Raw genomic sequence first — 15,800 nt, 5'->3', positions numbered from 1 at the left:
AGGGGTTGTACACTGAGAACAATTAGAATCAGGACATGGAGTTTATAATATTATTTTTATAATGGCCACTGGGAGTTAGCACAGGAATATGCAGGAAATCTATCCACAACACCAAAGACATAGAATATTTAGTCAAGGGCCTGAATCCCACAGCAATGTCCCACATGAGTCCAGATGAAAACCCAGAACTCATGACAATGCCTCCACAAGTCCAACTGGAGGCCCAGAGCCCACAAGAAGGACGCATACCAGTCTCTTTACAGATTCGTGCTGGGAAGGCCCAAAGGTCAGTGGTGGAAGCCAGAAAGTCCATGCTAGCAGGGTGAAGGAGCTGTGCTGGTGGGTTGAGTGTTCTACACTGGAGCTGAGAAGTCACACTCACAACAAAGACCAGGGCTGACCTGAAAAGCACCACAGCCATCCTCAGCGAAACAGAGGCCCTGAGCTCCTCCGATGACAAGCACAGTGGGGTACGTGCCAGGAAGCTAGCATAACAAGTTCATCCTGGAGACCAAGCAGCACAAGTCTTCCCCTCCAGAGCCAGGAAGCAATGTTCTATGTAAGGACCAAAGCTTTTCTAGGAGAATCTAATGGCTCAAACAGCAACTCATGGGAGAACCCACAATGCCTCAATGCAACAGCACGTCAACACCTCAATCCCTAAACACCTCCCTTCTTCTCCACCTATTTATCCTGGCAACTTTCCTCAGGTGGAGCATCTTTGCTCAATGCCATACTGATGTAATCGAGTTGTTCTTAATCCATAACACCCCTTTGATCCAGTAACCCGCTGCTGGGTACAGAACCAACCTAGTCACCATGCAGAGACACCGCATCGCTGCTCACCATGGCTCTTCCTAACAGCCAAGACCATCAACACATGAATGGCTAAGGGGAACACCTGAGAAAGGGAAGAACCCACAACCACACCCTCTGTAGGGTGCAGCTTACCACACTAAAAAAAAGACAAGTAGTGCTGTTCTCTCTTCTATCTGGAAGCTAAGGAGTAAAACAAACCGATGACCTCAGAGTGGAAGAGGGACAGGCAGGCTGAGAATGAGGCCCGGGGGGAGGAGGGAAGGAGGGACAGACAGGAGAAGGCGGGAGGAGGGAAGTGGATGTGATCGAAAAAGGATACATGCAGTTATAGAAACAGTACAGCAGATCCCATTTACATGTGCAACTAATATGTGTAAATAATTCAATAAAATAAGCAAATACGGGCTGTCCTCCCATTTCTGTATTTTTAACATCAGACTGCTGAGAACTAACTTTTCTGGGCTGCAGACTGGCTCTCCATCAGTCACGGTGGCATCCTGCCTGGCCCCCATCATTCTCTTAGTGGCTCACAAAATAGTTTACTATTCTTTTAAAATGAAAACAAGGAAAACACAAGTTTTCAGGATGAATGATGACATATTCCTTATGACACACACTTGCACATTATCATTTTTAATATACTGTGTTTTTTAGGGAGGAGCATCCCTAAGGCAGACCCTGATGGTCAGTGGCTGGGTGCCCTTTTGCTCTCCAGGTGCCAATAGTTACCAGGTGCTCTTTGCACCTCAGAAGAGCAGCACCAGCTCCCAGCAGGAATGCTCTACAGGCAGGTAAGCCTGAGCCCCACAGGGGTGACGGCTCAGGACAGTCAGCTGCTGCCCATGAGGCTATGACCCCACCCGCTGTAAAACCCAGGGCCCACAGAAAACCAGGGACTCTTCGAAGAAGGGAACAGCCACAGAGTTATTCTGAACCTGCCTCTGAACTCCTGCTCTGAACAAGGTCTAATATAGACGTCTCCACAAAACAGAGCCTTTTATGTGCTTGTCAAGGGGCACACAGAAGGGTATTCATTAAAGAATGTGTAAGCCTGTGAACTGCTTTCTGCCACAGCCTTGGCACTTGGTTCATGCATTTTTCTTAAGGCTAAGTAAACGAAATAAAGGCTTGCCCCCAGCCCAGAATTCCACAGTCCTCTCCCTCCCCACCTAGTTAGTTCCCAGGGGATGGGAAGACAAACACAGGCACGGGGCACATCCAGCAGCTGTGTGTTTCTGAGCAAGCTGAGTTCTTAACTTCACAGTATAAAGCAAGAAGAGTCACTCACAATAAGCAAACAAAGACATCAAGAGCATCATCAACCTAAACTCAATATTTTATGTTTCCCCAGCCTTCCTCTTTCTGGAAAAAATGCAAACTAAATGAAATGTACTAAAAGCCATCAGTAGTACTAAAATGCCTTTAAAATGCCTTTGAGAGGTGAAAAAAAGTTACCATATAATGCACAGAAGATGAAATGCACTAAAAATGCCTTTTACAAGGGAGATTTTTCAGCCCCGTATCATCTGCTGTAATGATAATGGATTCCTATTGCTCTCCTCACGCGTTTTATCCTTCCATTTTTGAAGCATTCTCTGGTAATTCTGTACGACTGCTAATTGCCAGGCCTATTAAAGACCCGCGGCTTTTATTTATTATGTGACACTCCTTTGTGTCTTAGAGGCTTTTCCAGGGAACAGCAGTTTATCTGAGTCTTCACTCTTCCTCGTGTATACTTTTTTCTTTTCTTTTTTATTAGAACTATGTTTCATGTAGAGGGGAAAGGACTAATGCAGAATAATGTTTCTAGATTAAAAACTATGTTTTTGTGATGTAGTTTGAGCGAAGCACACTGATGGTCGAGCCCCATTTCCAACACTTTCTGTGGGTACCTGCGGAGAGCTGCCATTTACGGTCCCCTTCATCACTGGGTACAGTGATGAAGACTGCTTCCTATGGCACAGGTACCCCCAGATGGCAGTGACCCCTAGGGAAAAGAAGACCTGTAGTTAGGCTACCATACACATTTGGAACAGGGATATCTACAGAGATCCATATTCTCACACATACAGCTTGCTTTGATTCTTCTCCTTGTGTAGATAAACTATTTTGTTATAAAAGTTCAAAATTAATACATAGGCAATTACAGTAAATACTTCCAAACCTAATAGAATGGGCTTGATGTACATAAAAGGAAAAAAAACTGTACAATTAGAGGGAAATGTTAACTAGTTTACCAAGAGGGGAAATTTCAACACCTCCCTGCAGCTGTAGATAGGCCACCCAAGCAAGACAAAAATGGAAACAAACAGAAGGATACGGGAAAATAAATAACTGACCGTCATCATTACCAAGCTCGGCTTAACTGGAAAACCCAGAATTCCACATGCAAACATCAGAGGCAACAACATCCTCTTCCAGTGCACACAGCCACATATTGGGGGTGACTCACAAAAATTTTCAGAGAACAGGTATCTTAAAAGCTCCACATTCTTTTATCACCATAATTTAAAGTAGTTTATAACAAAAATAAACTCACCTACATCACATACTCATAAAACAAAAAGCACTATTATTGATTACTTGGATCAAAGGAGAAATCACCCTTGTGGCTTCTAAGAATGAATGAAGGAAGCAGCACCGATGGCCCCTTGCTGTGCGCAGCCCGCCCGAGCAGTGCCTGAGGAAACTGGCTAGGAGTGACCAGCGCTGGTGTCCACTGGGCACCAGGAGCTGACTCCCAGGACCCACTTCCCAATGGGGTTTCTGCTGAGAGCTGAACCAAAGATGAGTCCATCCCAGATGTGAGGGACAAAAGTGAAGCAAGTCCTCCCCTGAGGTCTTCACAGTCCGATGACACAGCGGCCCCAGGCCACTTGTGCTGACCTCCCCCTGCCCTTCTCTCTCCAGTCTCCTCCCCAGCTTCTGCTGACTGATGGGCAGGGGTGCAGCAGACACCTGGCAGTTGAAACCCCGATCCAGAGCTCAGTGAAGACTTCATGGTGGTGAACTCCGTCACTCTCCTGAGAAACAGCACGGGACTGCTTGCAATCTTAGCAGGCACTGAGCGCCGCTCTGCTGGGGTGTCCACTGGCCCTCAGATGTGAGCGTGCACTGAGAATCCACGTGGAAGGGTAGCTCAGCATCTAAGGCGTGCTAAGACTGTGACATGGGCAAACCCTGGCAACTGAGCAAAATGGCTCAGGGCAAAGAAAATTTGAAAAGTGTATTCTTGATGTAGGCTTGAAGTAGACAAAAGAAAGGGAAAAGTCTGAGAAAGAGAAGACAGGAGTTAAGAAGGCCGAGAAATGTAACACATCAAAGACACATGCCAGGAAAATAACTGCAGCATCACTGCTGAGCCTGGGCAACGACTAAATGCCAACTGCCAGTAAGTAAGGGCCGGGCGGGCACACGCCTGGAAGCCCGGCACCTGGAGCTTGAGACAGGAGCACTGCAAATCCAGCCCAGCCTGGCCTGGGTTCATCTCCAGTACAGAAAACAAATAAGTAAATTTGAAAAATTTGTGCTCCCAAACACCAACTAAATCTATGAAGATTCAGATTTCAAAGAAACTTCGTGTTACTCTACGATGTAGCAACCTAATGGCTGAGGGAGCTGCTCAGTTCCCAAAAACAGAATGCCCCCCAAAGTCCATACAGGCATGGTCAAGAGGGTAACAAACAACAAAGAACTCTCAGAGGGAGGATTCAGGAGCCACAGGAAATAAGAGATAAGCACTATGACAAAAGTCTGGATCTAAAGAGGAAGCAACTCTCAACCCCAGGGCCAGGGACCCTCAAAGTGGCTCCTCGGGGAGGAGCAAAGCGGTGGTCCTTCCCTTGGTGGGACGGGCAGGCTTAGCGGGGTGGTCCTCTGTGTGTGAGGTGGACAGGCAGGTTGCTGCAAAGACATCTTCTTGGTTCACAGACATCCAAATGGACAGAAACCACATCCAGGCTTGAAGAGGAACTGACAACCATCATCTCCACCTCGAAGAAAAGTGCCACTCTGACCTCTAACTCTGAGCTTGCTGTCTTGGTGGGTGGGGCTTGGGGGATGGTTGTCTTGAGAAAGGGTATGCAGATTTTCTTCAGCAGGGAATACACTAAACGTGTGGTGACCAGGCAAGTGGACTATGGTAGCAATTACTGTGGTAGACATCCTAGCTCACCCCTCCGTGAAGGCTTTGTCAGCAACACTGGCTATGGTAATTACTCCCTTTACTCTGTCCATGCTGCTGTATAATTGTTTCCCACACCGACTCTGACCCCAGCCATGTAGCTCTCATTGGTCAGTCCTATGACATCTATGCCACATAAGCAAAGGCCAATGTTGCTTGGATAGTGGAGGTTACAACACAGTTCTTTGCTGCTGTTACAGTCTTTTAAGGTCCACACAAAGCAGCACAATGAGGGTAAACTCAGCCTGGTGACCTGTCATCCTACCCAAGAGTCATGGCTGACAGACTGTCATCTGGCACATATGCAAATAAAGTCACAGGTGACCCAGGGGGCTAGCCCACCAAATGGCCACACAAACATGAAGTAGACCAGCAGAGATCAACTAGGCAGCTTCAGTCAGAACCAAGAGCTTACTTTCAGAACTGTGAGTTAAATAAGAGTAGTTATTCCAATCTGTTAAGTTTGGGAGTGATTTGTTACACAGCACAAACTAACTAATACACATCATCCTCCTATACACTTGGAAGTTTGGCATGGCTATGTGACATACTGTAGCAAACTGCATTTTCCACACATGGACCACAGAATATCCTATCCCTCATGCAGCCAGAACTCTTATCTTCAAACAGTCTCATGATTCTTTTGAATTAACCCAGGTGGATTTTTGTGATACGCTTCACAAAAGAGTGTGATAAAACTGGTTCTCAGAGACAGAGTTGTTAAAACACTGTGCACTCCCACCATGTTCTTTTAGGGTGATCACTATCAAGCAATCAAATAATCATATGGAAAGACCATGAGAAAGAGTTCCAGCCAAGAGTTCCAGGAGTTCCAGCCAATGGTCCCACTTCAATCTCACCACCAGAAAAGGAGCAGGCCTTAAAGCTGCTAGCCTCCAGCTGTCAAGCCACCCCAGCTGATACAGGAACCCAGATGAGGTACCACTCCCAACCCTGCCCAAACTATAGACTCAGGAGGAGACAAATGATGCTGGTGTTTAAAGTGTTGCATACTTTTCAAGGTAACTGGTACGTTTGCTCCAGCCAAGAAAAATGAACAAAAATGATGTGTAATTCCCATGCGTAAGACACTGATCAGCAGTAGTAAGACACTGACGCGTCCCTCCCTTGCCTGGTGTATTGACTGAGATAGGGAACATGCTCCTGGGTACCTTCCTTCACACTTCATTCCTGAGTGGTGGCCAGGAGGGAGCCTCTTCTGTGCATTTGAGCAAATTAATAACATCTGTCATGTTAGATCACTGAGATTTTGTTTCCAGGGCATGATCTAAAATCATATTTTCTTATTGAGGTAATAGGAAATATGAAAGATAAAGATGAAAATTATTATGCAGTAAGAAGAACAAAGAATAATGATGGTTTTTGAAAAAATTAAAACCAAAATGTAAGGTTGATGTTATGGATTAAAATCAAAGATGGAGTATTTGTAACCTCAAAATGAAAACAATCAACGGAATGCCATTAAATTTGAGAATTTGGAGGAAATTCAAAACTTCCTAGAAAAATATCTTAATTTGACTCAGAAAATTAAAACTACTAAATGGTCCTCTTACTACCAAAGATACTGAAACAGAAGTTTTTAAATTTCCTTACAAAGAAAGCATCAAGCTCTTATGCTCTTTCTAGGCAAATTATACCAACTCTTTCTAACACAGTAAAAACTTTTTTTTAGAAAAACTCTTTTAGTATATCTTCAAAAAAAGAAGACATACTGCCTGACTTATTTTTATAAGACTAGCAAAAGTTTAATTTTAAAAAGAAACAGTAGTATCATCGAGTGAGGTATGTAAGTCATCTTACCAAAGATCAATTGGCAAAAATCTTAAAATGCTAGCATATCACCTCCAACCTTGCATGAGGTATCATGAAAATGGAGATTGTCTCAGGACTATAAAAACTGCCTAATATTAGAAAGTCAAGAATTATTCAATACTTTGACAGACTCAAAAATACCTCTTAAAGTGCATGATCAACACAGTTTGATAAAATCCAATATCCAATCACTTGTTAACGTTTTTTCAGGTTAGAATCAAAAGATATCTCAAAAGGATATTTACAAAAACCTACAAACAAAATCATCCTACGTGAATAAACTATAAGTAAATTCCTCTTAAATTTTGGGAAAAGACAAGGATACACATGAACACCAATTCTGTAGAGTCCATAACTAGCATATATTAAAAGAAAATGAAAAGTCTTCCTGCTGGAAAACAGGAAATAAAGCTCTGATTACCTGTCAGTGACATGACTCTCAACAGAGGACCCACAATCTTCAGTCCAGTTATTCAGAATAAATAGGACGTAGTACCAAGGTATTTGAATATAAAAACATCCAAAATTCAGTCAGATTATTTTACACTAGCAATAATAGAAATCACATTTTGAAGAACACCATTTATAGTGCATAACGCGCTATAAAACATCTTTAGTTTGAGAAGCATGAACAGTTTATAGAAAGTTGTAAAATTTACTGAAGCACACAGATGGAAGGACTCCATGGCTGTGTTAGGATAGCAAATCTTGGTAATGTAAATTATCAATGGTCAGCTACAATTCAGATTCACTGTAAAATAAAAGGAAGTATCCCAAGATAATTTTCAGATGGGAACTCAATTGACTATAAAGTTTATTTGGAAGAAAGGTTAAGAATAACCAAGGCAATTTTAAAGGAGCTTTGTATGATGTTGCTTGTTCTACACAATATACTTAATATAAATCTTCAGTCGTATCTAGCATTAAAAATAAAAGCAAAAGAAAACCTCACAGAAATATCTTAACAAATAGAGCAGAACAGCAGTTGTGGAATTTTGATATGCATGAAAAAAGAATAACTGAAATGTATCAGTCATAGCTGAATCTGTCCAAGAAAAAATTTATGTAAGTATGTCTCAGTCTCCATATCACAACACACATACAGAGATGCACTTCAACTTCTAATGAGTCTACATCCTAATAACCTCATGCTTAACTGAAAATATCATCAAAGGAAAATTCATTTGGTGCACTAACCTCCTGAACCTCAAAGCTCAGTCACAGCCCAGGGTGTATGGAGTATGGCTGTTTCCTCATGAGCATGGGGCTGCCTGGGAGCCAAAGCTCACTGCCACTGCATCACAGGGGAAGGAATAAAACCCAAAAGTGGGATGAGGGTGTAGCTCAGTGTGAAGTCCTGGGGTTCAATCCCAGTATTGGGAAATAAAGGGGAGGACTGTGCTACATACCTCACTCCAGGAAAAGATCCCAAAGCAGCATTCAAAGAAGTTTTTCTCCAGAATGGGTCTCACTGTGACCACCCCCCAAGTTAAAATATCCTAAGTAGAATCATGGTAAGTACAGAACTGTTAAATGTATCATTTGTGCATGCATGTGTTTGTGTGTGATAATTTAAACAAAAAAAATATCAAAATTATGATCAAATACATTTTAATCATGAAGTTTACTTGTGAAGACAGATGGGGAAAGGAATGGGTGGAGCATACAGACAGAAATGTATCACTGGAGATATTCTAGTTCAAGGTGAATTCAAACAGGTTTATTTTAATATGAATAGATAAGTGAGCCAGATACGAATCAAGGAGGATTTTGCCTAAGAATCCAAGATGAATTGAATTAATCAAAGATTAATTCCACTCTGTACACCTAAAGTTCAACTCTAAAGAACATCAATCCTATGTGTTTGAATTCATTTCAACTCAATGATGAGGAACAAATAAGGCATTAGAGTCACTAGATCTATGAGTTTATTATCAGTTCTCTATTTTTCCATTTACCTGTATTTACCTGGTCTTTTTAGTAAATTTCTAAACATCAATAGCTTTTATTAGTTCTAGTAATGGATTAATCTACAATTTTATTTTCTTTACAAAGTATATAAACGATAGTAGGTTGAAATTTGAACACTTAGCCTTTCATTCGTTATATAATTAAAAATAATACAAGACATGAATACACACATTTGAGAGTTAGCACACAGAGATAAAAGCCAGTGCCTGAACTCTGGCCTATTGGTCGGTAATGGGTCAACATCATTCCCTCTAAGGACTCTGATAGAAATGGACAAAATTCTTCTTTCCTAGACTCTGTAGTTAGCATCTCTAGAGGTCTTCCTCCTCTTCACCAGGAATCTTCCATGGAGCAGTGAGCTAAATGACTTGATTGACTCAGGATTGATTCTCTCAGACAATAATGGCCAAGTGAGAAATCTTTGGAATTCCAATTTTCTACAAAGAAACTATTGGACTTTATACAGGCATGTTTCAATTGCAATAAATTATTCACTCAGTACATTTGATTGCACTAATAATTTTTTGAATTATCATTTCAAGCACCTATTTCCTCCCAAGTGATTTGATTGGACCCTTACACATTCCTAGTGGCCATAAATTGTATTCTCATTCATAGTCATATTCATTCTCACTCTTTTTCTCTGTCTCTGTTTCTGTCTCTGTTTCTATCTCTGTCTCTCTCTGTGTCTCTCTGTCTCTGTATCTCTCTCTCTCTCTTTCTCTCTCTCTCTCTCTCTGTTTTACAATTTTGAGTGGAGGCAGAGAGACCTGGCTGCCACAAGGTTCATGATGATTATCTGAAGTTGAGGTTTTTACTGTGCCCACCACTTTCTCACCTGAGTCTGGTATCTGAAGACAGGTATAAGTTCAGTTTTTTTTTAAAAAGGAACAAATCGAATTATGTATAACATTGCCCAAAATGAGCAGTCTAAGGAAGACATTTTCCAAAGCTCTTCTTGTTCCCTTCTTTGAGCTTTTTATTGTATCCTAACAAAAAGAGGGCACTGACCCTGCACATCCTTCATTTTGTCAAGTGGATTGAACACACAGGAGACTCAATAATCCTTTACTCTCCACCCCAAAACACCTCACCCTTGCAAACCTAAATCTCCAGGTACAGTTTGATGCCACAAAGCCACATGGTGAATAGCATTTTATTATTCTTGATAGTTGTACATAAAACTATCCAAACCTAACAAAATTGAAAACTATGGAGGAAAATATAAATGCCAATTTGGCAAGAAGTTTCACGCTGGAGAATGTTAAATTATCATCAAAATTTAACTTTTAATTAAACCTCTCTGATTCTCCCTATTTTTTTCAGCAACTCAAAGTTTTATGCATAACATTACATAAATAAAAATGCACCCCACTTTTTCACACACAAGAGTCAAAAATTTTAGTGTTCATTTTGTGTTCCGTCTAAACACATCTACTACAAGAGACCTTGACAAGGATATGTCTTTATGGTATAGATTTAATGATAGCAAGGATTTACTTGTCTTGTGTGTAGATTGTGTCTGGCATTTTATTAAATGCTCATGAGATCTATTCATTCCCAACAAAGCTCTGGAGTCTGGATTTGTTATTCATTTTATTGCATGGAAGAAACTAAACAAAAATAAGATAGCAATCAGGAGCACAAACTAAGTGGCAATACTGAAGCCCAGTTCCAGGCCTATCAACTATGTTTGTGATTTTCACCAGCAGGTATAGGATGAAGATGAAACTGCTAAGTAAATGTAGCTGCACCATGCAATAGGCACATGCCAGCTAAGCCCTGCTATAATGTTAATGCTGTGTTAAGTATGAGAAATGCTAAGTCTCTTCCTGAATGCACTGGCAATTAGTTGGAGACACAGTGGATCCACAGAACTACTCTGAATTTGAAGCGACAGTAATGTAGAGCTTAAACTATTCTGCATAGCTCACGAGTTTTGCAGGCATCAGAGAGAGAAATCAGTACAGCTCAGACCGTTTAACAAAGGCTAGCCAGTCAAGTTCAAGGAGGTGAATGTGAATGTGAATATAGAGGACGGAGAGGCTGAGAGGGCTCTGCTGAGGGGACCAGCCAGTGTTCCTACCCAAGAGAGGAAAACAACAGTTAATAGGCTCACATCCACTTTAGGAGGCGAGCAACTTCAGGTATAGTGCCACCCAAGGTGAAGCCAATCACAGTGCCTTCCAGCAGGTGCTCAGCAAGTGTTCAGGACTGGGTCAAGTTCAACGACTTGTCGCAAAGTTACATAGCAGACCAGAACATCCAGGGACTATGCCCAAATATCTACCATGGACTCTCCTCTTACATAATCTCTGATAAACACAGTTTACCAATGTGATTAGCACAACCATCAAACATGTTTTCTAGAGTAATGTAACAGCTCTGGCTGTGTTATATTTTTAATGGAATATATGATTTTGAAATATCAGTACGAATCACATCCCAGTAGAAATGACCACAGCATTTCTTATTGCTTATGCCAGGGACTTCAGAAAATAAAAGCAAAACCACAGGTAGGTACTCTAACCACAGGGAAGAGGCTAGGAATATTAAAATGATGCCACCAATTCCATAAGGAGATGGTAAGAACCCATCTTCCTCAATTCCTTTATCAGTGAAAAAAGGGAGAATATAATGTGTAGTTCTTCTATGCAAAATGAAGACTATGGTGTTCCTATCAGTAGAATCTTCAAGCAGATTAGCAGTGTTGTCCGGATAAGTCGCCCAAGAAATGACCCATGACCTGTCCGCAGCACTATGGCTGCATGACCCTGAAGAAATGGTCTACCTCTATGGATTTCAGTTTCCTCATCTGTAGAGATGGTGTCCTCCTGCTTCTATGGCAATGTGGCTATCATGTCTCTTGTGGTGCCAGTGGTACCCCAACTCCAGAAGACCTGCTGAGAGCTAACAGTGCTGGGCTTACTCAGTGGCAGGCACTGTTCTAAGGGCTGCTAATCTCCATCAAACCAGGAAACTGGAACAAAGGTTGAAGGCTTTGCCAACCATCATAGAATCAAAGGCTGAAACGAACAAAGCCAAAACTCCTATGCAAGAGGATAGTAGATGCTATCCTCTACCACCTCGTTAATAAAGGGAGGGCACACTGCCATGTATACATTTAATCACACATTTTAATATCCAATGGATGCTTCCAAATTCTTTCTTGCTAGTCCTCTAAATTGCAACCGCTTTCCTGAAGAAATTACAGTTTTTCCTTGGCCTTTGTTTATACCACAGGTAAATTACAACTCAAATGACTTAGTGAATTACTGGTTGCAAATTACAAACACCTGCACAGGAAGATTTCCCTGAATATAGAAATGCACAAAAAGATGTAACTTTGGCTACCTTTGCTACAGTACCCAGGGACGCGCTCTGTTCCACCACCAGATTGTGGGGACGAGGGCAGGAATACACAGAGTCTCCTATCTTTTAGACATAGGGGCAGATCATCTGCCTTGCCAGCCTTCCTGAAAACCAAGAAAGAGTGATCTCTTTCACCTACTGGGGGTGCTGAAATATTGGCCGGCTTCTCTCTTCAAATGATTTGGTCTTTTTATTTAAGAATATTATTTCGCTATGTATAGATAAAAGAAACAGTCTGATTATTTGCTCTTAGCAAAATACTCAATACTATAAAATTGATTCATCATGAAAAGCACTTGTGCATATGGTTATCATGATGTGGTGTACCGTATCACCACAGATTATGAATCAGATGTATATATATCACCTATTTTAATAAAGTGCATATCCATATTGCAGGATCTTGCTAAAAACAAAAAAGAGACCTATTTTATTGAAATATTTTACTTAAATCTTATAGGAATTTAATTTTTCCATTCAAACTTAAATACTGTCTATTCCTAATCATAAATTATAGCCAAAACAAATCCGGCTGGAGCCAGCTGATATTTTGACAAAATAAAAAAATCTCTATCAACCTTTTCTAACGATGACAGGCAAATTTTGAGAAAAAATGGGCTCACTTTGGACATAAAAAAAAAAAATGAGAGGATTTCCTTCTAAAAAGGGGTTTGCATGCATTCGGCAAGCAGAGTCAGCCAAAAAGCAAAGCGGCATGGTCAGAGCCCCAGCTCAGCCTGGTCGCACTGGTTTTGATTTTCTCAGCTGGAGCAGGACCTACTCCGCTCACCCCACTTAGGCTGTCCTGTGCTGGCACTTGGTAGCTGCACAACGAGCTCATGTTGGAAACATATAACTCAGACTCTCATTAGACATTTCATGATAAACAACAGGAAAGAATGTCATGAGCAGGACATGAAACTTACAGAGATACCTCCATGTGTTCTATTCACCTTGTTTCATGGCATCAGAGAAGTCTTAACAAATAGGTGATTAAACCTATTTTGTCGATTTTTGGGTAGAAAATAATCAATTAACCAAAAACTGAAAAAGTTTTAATTCTGGATTTGTTTTTACCGAGTAATAAAAATGCTGTGTGAATCACTTTATCAGAATCATAGATTGATGAGAGATTGAAATTAAATCATTTTTTGAACAATGTCAAGTAGGGAAGTATTAAAACAAAGCTTGCTTTTTCCCTTTTTAATTTTTATTTTGAATCATCTCATACAAAGGCAATTACACATAGTAAAAAAAAAAAAAAAAATCTGTGTCCTCGGGTTATGGTGGGGTCATCTGTGATCTAAAAGCTCTTGATGTCCGGGGCTGTGTGTAAAGAAACTGCCAGAATTTTCTACTACATGAACTAATGAAAGTCTAATGGAAATCAAACTGGGCAGATTCAAGGGAAAGAAGGAATCTGTCCAAGATTTCAGACAGCAAAAAATAGATGTGCTGTGCTTCTGAGTGATCCCAGAAAAGTGCTCCACAGTGGAAACCTGGCAGGCTCCAGGGAGCCAGCGCACATCTGTCCTGGGGGAGACCTCACAGGAGCCACGCTGGGCTTTGTCTGGGGCAGGACCTTGTCCTCACCCGTGCAAACACTATTCTATGTGCTGTCCATCTTCAGATCCTCCTACCCCAGGCATCTCTGGTGACCCAGATGGAGCACTCTGTCTCGGATGGCAGCGTGGCTATAGCGTTACTAAAAACAGTGTGGCCATGGGCTGTCTGAGCTCAGCACCCTGAGTCCCTCCTATGGTGCAGTTCTGCAAGTCGGTGCCTGTTCCTCGCAGGCACTGCCCACCTTCCACAGCCCCGTGGTTGCAGTCTCCACCTAAAAGTGGCCTTTCCACCAGGCACACTCATCCCCGCTAAAACACTTCCGCAGAGCCCATCGCTGTTAAGGGTGTCACATAGCAAGCGTGAAACCAAGAATAAGATCCATTTCACTGTCTGTGGACCTCACCCTGGTGACAATCTTGGTATGAGAAATGCCCACTCTGGGCTCAAAATGATTCAGCTGAATGCAAGGAAAGGTGGAGATGACTGACACATCGAGCACTGGCAGAGCCAACTGGATGAAGCTCTGGAAGGCTCCCACCCTGGCAAGCCCGCCAAGGGGAATGGAGCATGAGGGAACTGTGTAAAGAAACACAAACACGAGGAACAAAGAAGGATCAGAGCCTGGGCACTTCAAACCCACATGGCTAAGTCTCTCCCTGAGTCACTGGAGAACATCTGCATCACCGCAGTTTAAGAAATGAGCGTGCTCTATCACAGAAAAGAAACTAATGCACATTGGGAATGTGAACTTCACACTTGCCTAACTATATTAACGGCGCTATAAATAGGCCATCACCTGCTCCTTCTTCCCAGTTAGAAGGGAACAAGCCAGAATGGTTTGAATTACAGGTTCAGGAGAATCACATGCAGAAATGTCCTGCCAGGACAGATTTCCAAAGGAAAACTCTGACGTGTTTTCTTCCCCTCAAGTAGATGAAGAACAAAAAGATGCCTTGCCAAGGAGGCTTGGAAGAAATCTCTCTCCAAGTCCCTTTTGGTACTAAAAGCAATAAAGAGAGAGAAAGATGCCATGCCAGGAACCTTCCAGGCAGGCTGCAGGGGAGCGGCAAGGCCCTCCTGCCCTTAGGTGGAGACTGCAGGGTCAGAAGGTCCTGTCTGCTCTGCTTGCTATGGTGCTAGGACCAGGTGGTGACAACACGGCCTCCCACATTGATTTTCTCTTCTTACCTCATGGAATTCAATCAGAAGACAGCACCCGCTGAATAGTGTAGGGGGAAAAGAAAACATTATTAAAAAAAAAAAAGATGGTGCAATTTTCCCATGCATAATATGAAGCACCATCTGGTTCAGGATATCCAAAACAAATTGTCAAATACCAAAGAGAGCTATTTTGGGCACTTGGTAAAATTTAGGCAAGATCCATTTCTTGGCTTTTGGAGGCAAATAAATACAGGCTCGTATTTATCCACTAAGCTAACTATATTCCGGTGGGGATATTTCCCGATCAACACTTGGTCAACCATCGCCGCCACTACCAGCTCAACCACCGCTGGATCACCCAGGGCTCGCACACAATCCTCACACGCACACCCCTGGGCGGCGCAAAAGTTTGCAGCACACACACACAAGGAGAGAGACACCAGTAACAGGAAGTTACTGCCATCTACAGATTTCCTCTCTGCTCACGGAGGCGAGCTGAGGATTTTTCTGTTTGAAAAATATACACCGGTAAAACGGACCTCAGCTGCTAAGAGGCATTATGCTCCCAGAGATGAAACGCGCTCCAGAACCCAGCGCGGAACCGTCCACCAGCTAACCGGCTCTCCCAGAGCCCCGAGGGTCCCCTCCCAGCGTTGCCTCCCCCTGGTAGTTTGGGGTACCAGCCCCATCACTTTCTGCGCGCGGAGCTCCACACAATCTACCTAGAGGCAAAGACGCACAGTGCTATCCTTTTGCAGGTTCCTGGCCATGAACCACTTTCTCCAGGCAGGCTTTTTACAGAGTTCCAAGAGACCCGATCCAAACTTCCCCGCGAGCTCGGGGCCCTGGCAGACAGAGGCCAGGGATGCAGGAGGCGCCCTGCGCGCTCGGGAAG

At 42.5% G+C, this 15,800-nt stretch overlaps 1 protein-coding gene across 4 annotated transcripts in view; it reads right to left on the bottom strand.

The window, feature by feature from the left end:
* Adcy2 (adenylate cyclase 2) overlaps positions 1 to 15,800 on the bottom strand; it is a 396,939-nt gene that overhangs the window by 380,711 nt on the left and 428 nt on the right. The window lies entirely within an intron of this gene.

The sequence above is a fragment of the Cavia porcellus genome, unplaced genomic scaffold (genome assembly GCF_034190915.1).
Source record: "Cavia porcellus strain 051 isolate PalLab524CR breed Dunkin Hartley unplaced genomic scaffold, mCavPor4.1 scaffold_11, whole genome shotgun sequence".
NCBI classification, from domain to species: Eukaryota; Metazoa; Chordata; class Mammalia; order Rodentia; family Caviidae; genus Cavia; species Cavia porcellus.
This window is presented reverse-complemented; position numbering and strand designations above follow the sequence as displayed.